Raw genomic sequence first — 6,394 nt, 5'->3', positions numbered from 1 at the left:
AGGCAGGCAACCTGCCTGGACCGCACGGTGGAGACGACCAAAAATTCAGGAAGAGCACGTGACCGGGCAGGGCTCCAAAGCTAGTGGTGGCAGAACCAGACCAGAATGCAGGCTGTGTCCCCAGTTACATCTTCATAAGAAAGGCATCCTTGTCATGGGACAAACAGAGCGAAGGAGGCCAGAGAAAAAGGCTAAGAGGGGCTGAGCGGGTGCTCCTAGAGGAGGGCTGGTGAGCAGACCTCTCTCTAAGGAGTCCATGCTTTTCTCTAGGGGCATACGTGAGCTCCCTGGAGATACTCCTTTGACTCTAGAGTGATTTGCAGCCATAACATGACAGTGACAATGACAACCCTGTTCCAAATGGTGAGCTCTTTGCTGGTCAAGTGAAGAAGCCCCACCACGTTGGACCCACAGGACTAGGGGACTTGGCAGTATCTGCTGGAAGGCTCTAAAGATGACAGGCAGGCCAGAAAGCTGATGAACCCAACTCAGGCTGACTCTAGGGGTGCCAAGAGCCTTGGGCTTTTTCCTGAGCATCCACTGGGGCTCAGTGATACTTCCATTCCCTGAAAGCATCCTCTCACTCAGTCGTAGCCTGAGAGAGCAATGGGACCTCAGTAAGTGACAGGCCTTTTCAGGGCATGTCCGGAAGCACATTTCCCCGTCCTCCTGCCATGCCAGAGTCTCCCTTTCCTGGGCAGTGAGCAGAATTCTCGATTTCTCACCTCTGAGAGTCTCATAATTGTCTCCCCGACTGCTAAGCCTCCCTCCTGACATTTCGTTCGGAAGGCCTGTCAGATGGATGCAGCCTTCATAGGTCTGACACCCAGTTTGTGGCCAAGCTACAAAGGCCTCTTGCCTCCCACTTTTCGGGGGACACGGAGCTGACCAGATGTACACGCCCCGACTGCTCACGTGCAAATTCCAATTCCGTCAGGCCCACTGTGGATTATCCCTCCCAGGAAGAGGTCCCTAATTACACACGCATCTCTACGCGCGCTTCGCTGGTGCTTTGATTACAATGTCCCTCCCCATTCAGTCCTTGGAAAAGCATCACAAATGATTCACAGTCTCTGGACCCACGACTCTACACAAGGGGCCCCTCCACTTCCCTTTTGAGAGAGGTGGGGAAAGGGAAGGGACCATGTGCTGACAGCCTACAGATGCTGCCGGCAGACTGCTCTGCGGCATCTCATTTCATCTTTACTTTATCCCTGCAGGATAAATAGTACTGCTTTTTCATTAATAAACATGGACAAATTTCAGAAAGGTTACCCAGCTCCTTCGAATTCAAATCTGGGAGAATGCGACGGAAGACTCCATGTTCTTTTCACTCGAAAAGCATTGTGTAAGAGTAAAAATGTTGAAAAAGAATTGGAGACCATGAATAAGCAGAGGCCAACAAATTAGATAGCTGAGAAGCAATAGATAAATTCCTAGAAACACAGCCCGGACTGAATCACGAAGTAAGGGAGCATGTGAACAGGCCAATACAGAGCAAGGAAATTGAATCATCAGTCACAAATCTTCAAACAGGAGGTCCCGTCATGGCTCAGTAGAAACAAATCTGACTAGTATCTGTGAGGATGTAGGTTGGGTCCCTGGCCTCGATCAGTTAAGAATCTGGCATCGCCATGAGCTGTGGTGTAGGCTGCAGACACGCCTCAAGTCTGGTGTTGCTGTGGCTGTGCCATAGGCCAGCAGCCATAGCTCCGATTTGATCCCTAGCCTGGGAACCTCCATATGCTGTGGGTATGGCTCTAAAAAAACAAAACAAAACAAAACAAAAAAAATTCAAACAAATAAAAGCCCAGGAACTATATGGCTTTATTGGTGAACTGTACTAAACCTTGAAATTAATGAAAATTAATGAATTAATTTACATGAATACCAAGTCTTCTCAAACTTTTCTAAAAAACTTAAGTGAAAGTAACACTTTCAAACTCATTTTATGAGGCCAGCATACCCTGACATCAAAGCCTGGCAAGGACACTATGAGAAAAGAACATTACAGACTAACATCTTTGATGAACACAGATGTAAAAATTCCCAACAAAATACTAGCAAACTGAAGTCAACAGTACATTAAGTTTATCATCACTGGAATGCAAAGACAGTTTAACATAAGCAAATCAATAATTGGGACACAGTAGTGGAATGAAAGATAAAGGTCATACGATCACAATAAATGCAGAAAAAGCATGTAATAAAATTCAGTTCTCTTTCATGAAAAAAATTCTCAATAAACTGGAGAAGGAGTGTACCTCAACATAATAAAACCCACATATGACAAACCCACAGGTAACATCACAATGGTGAAAACTTAAAAGCCTTTCCTCTAAGATTATAAACAAGGAACTACCACTCTTATTCATCATAGTACTAGAAGGGCTAGCTAGAGCAATCACGCAAGAAAAAGAAATCAAAGGCATATAAATTGGAAAAGAAGAAGTAAAATCATCTCTGTAGATGATATGACCTTATATATAGAAGGCTCTACCTTAAAGACTCTACCATACGCTGTTAAAACTAGGCCAAAAAAATTAACATACAAAAATTAGTTGCATTTCTAAATACTAACAATAAACTGTGTGAAAGAGAAATTAAGAAATCTCATTTACAATAATATCAAAATTTAAAAAATCCTTAGGAATAAAACTAACCAAGGAGGTGAAAGTCCCATACACTGAAAACTATTAAGACATTGATGAAAGCAACTGAAAGACACAAATAAATGGAAAGATATTCCATATTCTTGAGTCGAAAGAATTAATTCTGTGAAATGATCCACACTACCCAAACTGATTTACAAACTCAGTGCAATCTCTATCAAAATTTCAATGGAATTTTTCCTTGATATAGAAAAAATAATCCTAAAATTTTTATGCAACCGCAAAAGATAACAAACAGCCAACGTAATCTTAACAACAACAAAGCTGGAGGCATCACATTTCCTGATGTCAAACTACATTATGTTACCACAGTAACCAGACAGTATGGTCCTGGCATGAAAAAAGGTACCAGTAGATCAGAATAGAGAACCCATAATAAAACCACTTACATTTGGTCAACTAATTTTTGGCAAGGACACCAAGAATAAACTTCAACAAATTCTGCTGGGAAAACGATATTAGCTGCATGCAAAAGAATAAAACTGGACCCCTACGCCTTTCACCACTCATAAACATCTGCTTGAAATGTATTAAAGGCTTAAACATAAGATCTGAAACTATAAAACTCTTAGAAGCAAACAAAGAAAAAATTTGACATTGGTTTTGGCAATGACTTCTTTTCTTTTTCCTTTTTTTTTTTTTAAATCTTTTTAGGGCTGCACCCATGGCATATGGAGGTCCCCAGGCTAGGGGTCAAATCAGAGCTGTAGCCATAGGCCTACATCACAGCCACAGCAACACAGGATCCGAGTGGAGTCTGTGACCTACACCATGGCTGATGGCAACACCGGATCCTTAACCCAAGAGCAAGGCCAGGGATTGAACCCACGTCCTCATGGATGCTAGTCAGATTCACTTCCACTGAGCCATGATGGGAATGCCTCTTTTCTTTTTTGCAGCAACCATGGCAATGTGGAAGCTCCTGGGCCAGAGACTGAACCTGGCCACAATTGTGGCCTGCACCACAGCTGTGGCAACACCAGATCCTTAAGCCACTGTACCACGTGGAACTTCCTTGGCAGTGATTTCTTAAATGAGACATCAAAAACACAAGCAACAAGAGCGAAGATAAGTGGAACTACATCAAACTTAAACACTTAGTTTAAAACACTTTTACACAGCAACAATAAATAATAAATTGAAAACACCAACTAAGAATAGGAGAAAATGTTTGTTCTCAATGAAACCTAATGAAAATCATTTTCTCAGTTAAAAAAAAAAAAGAGACAAGAACCTAAATAGCCATTTTTCCAAAGAAGAGATACAAACGGCCAATATGCACATGAAAAGGTGCTCAACACCACTAATCATCAGGGAAATAACAAACCAGAACCAAAATGGGATATCACGTCACAGCTCTTAGGATAGCTATTTTGTGTGTGTGTGTGTCTTTTTGTCTTTTTTTTTTTAAGGGCCAAACCCCTGGCACATGGAGATTCCCAGGCTAGGGGTCTAATCAGAGCTGTAGCCAACGGCCTATGCCACAGCCACAGCCACAGCAACTCGGGATCTGAGCCGAGTCTGCGATCTACACCACAACTCACGGCAACACCGGATCCCTAACCCACTGAGCGAGGCCAGACATCGAACCCGCAACCTCATGGTTCCTGGTTGGATTTGTTTCCGACGTGCCACGATGGGAACTCCATGGATGGCTATTATCAAAGAGACAAGAGATAAGAAATGTTGGTGAGAATGTATCAAAAAGGGAACCCTTAGATGCTGCTGATAGACATGTGGGCTCATACAGCTATGATGGAAAGTAGTATGGAGGTTCCTCAAAAAATTCCTATAAAAAGTTCTATTTACTTATGATGATCCAGCCATACCACTCCTGAGTATATAAATAAATGAAGAAAATAAAATCAGTATCTCAAAGAGATACCTGCACTCCCATGTTCACTGCAGCACTACTCACAAAAGCCAAGACATGGCAACAACCTAAATGTCCTTAGACGAATGAATGGATAAGGAAAGTGTGGTGGATACATATATATACACATATGTGTGTGTGTGGATATATATATGTGCATATGCATGCACATATGCAACGCAATATTATTAATCCATAAAAAAGAAGGAAGTTCTGCTACTCATAACAACACAGATGAACTTTGAGGACCTTATGCTAAGTGAAATAAGCCAGAAAGAGAGAGACAGATACTGTAGGGTATCACTTATATGTGAGAATTTATAACAGTAGTAATTTATAATACATAAATGACATCAACATACTTGTATCAACATATTTCGATAGATAACAAATATAAAAGAAAAAAGGCAGTTTCATAGAAACGGGATTGGGGGAAGGCAGCAAAGGGGAGATACAGGTCAAAGGGTACAAACTCAGTTGCAGAAAGAAAAAATTCTGAGATTCTAAGGCACAGCATGGTGACTACAGCTAATGAGATGGCACTGTATGCTTGCAAGGTGCAGATGCTACATCTTCAGCCTTCTCACCACACACCGCCCCAGAGTTAACTTTGTGAGGTGAAACGCGGGTAAATAACCTTGATCTGGATAATCTCTATGCAATGTATAGGGGGGTCAAATCATCAAATTGTACCCTTTAAATACATACAAGCACATTTGTCAACTATTCCTTAATAAGACTGGGAAATTTTTAATTAACTAAAAAAAGACATTGGGAGTTCCTGTTGTGGCGCAGCGGGAACGAATCTGACTAGGAACCATGAGGTTGCGGGTTCGATCCCTGGCCTCGCTCAGTGGGTTAAGGGTCTGGCGTTGCCGTGAGCTGTGGTTTAAGTCACAGATGCAGCTTGGATCTGGTATTGCTGTGGCTGTAGCGTATGCCGGCAGCTACAGCTCCGATTAGACCCCTAGCTTGGGAACCTCCATATGCCATGGGTTCGGCCCTAAAAAGGACAAAAGACAAAAAAGACAAAAAAAAAAGATATTGGACATAAGTGACTTTAAAGAGGAATGAGGGAGAGGCAGGGAGAGGAAAACACTGCAGGTTTATACTCAAGATAACACTTGCTCTTGCGTCTGTTTCCATGATTTCCTTCTAAAGCCTATTACATTTCCTACAGTAAACCCAGTAAACCTAGGTCCTCTGTACAAATGCAAAGTAGGAAACCGACCCACTCTGGACATCTTTTCTGACTCCCTCTACTTGTTTTCATATAGCTGCGGGCTCCCCAAGACTATTTTTTAAATTGCAGTACAGTTGATGTACAATGTTATATAAGTTTCAGGTGTACAACATAGTGATTCAGAATTTTTAAAGGTTACAGGCCATTTATACTTATTATAAAATATTGGCTATATTTCCTATACTGTACAATAGATCCTTGTAGTTTATTTATTTTATACGTAGTAGTTTGTACCCTTCCTTCTCTCTCCTCACTTGTAACCACTAGTTTGCTCTCTCTCTCTGAGTCTGCTTCTTTTTTGTTATAGTCACCAGTTTTTTTTTAAAAATTAGCTTCCACATATAAGTGACATCATACACTATTTGTCTTTCCGTCTGAGGTATTTCACTAAACATCCTAAGACTCTTTCACCAAGATTTCTACACAGGCTGGCTGGGCCCAGAGTCACCTCTGGCTCTAAGCTAGTGCTTGTTCATCTCTACCTGAGCAGTCTTTCACTGAACACCTGCTTTGTTTTAAGACAGAGAAATGAGGAAGACACAGGTGCTCTTGCCTAGAGTAATCTACATATTGGTCAGATGGTCAATTTCAGACATGTGGAACATT

Source organism: Phacochoerus africanus, chromosome 5 (assembly GCF_016906955.1).
Source record: "Phacochoerus africanus isolate WHEZ1 chromosome 5, ROS_Pafr_v1, whole genome shotgun sequence".
Taxonomy (NCBI): Eukaryota; Metazoa; Chordata; class Mammalia; order Artiodactyla; family Suidae; genus Phacochoerus; species Phacochoerus africanus.
This window is presented reverse-complemented; position numbering follows the sequence as displayed.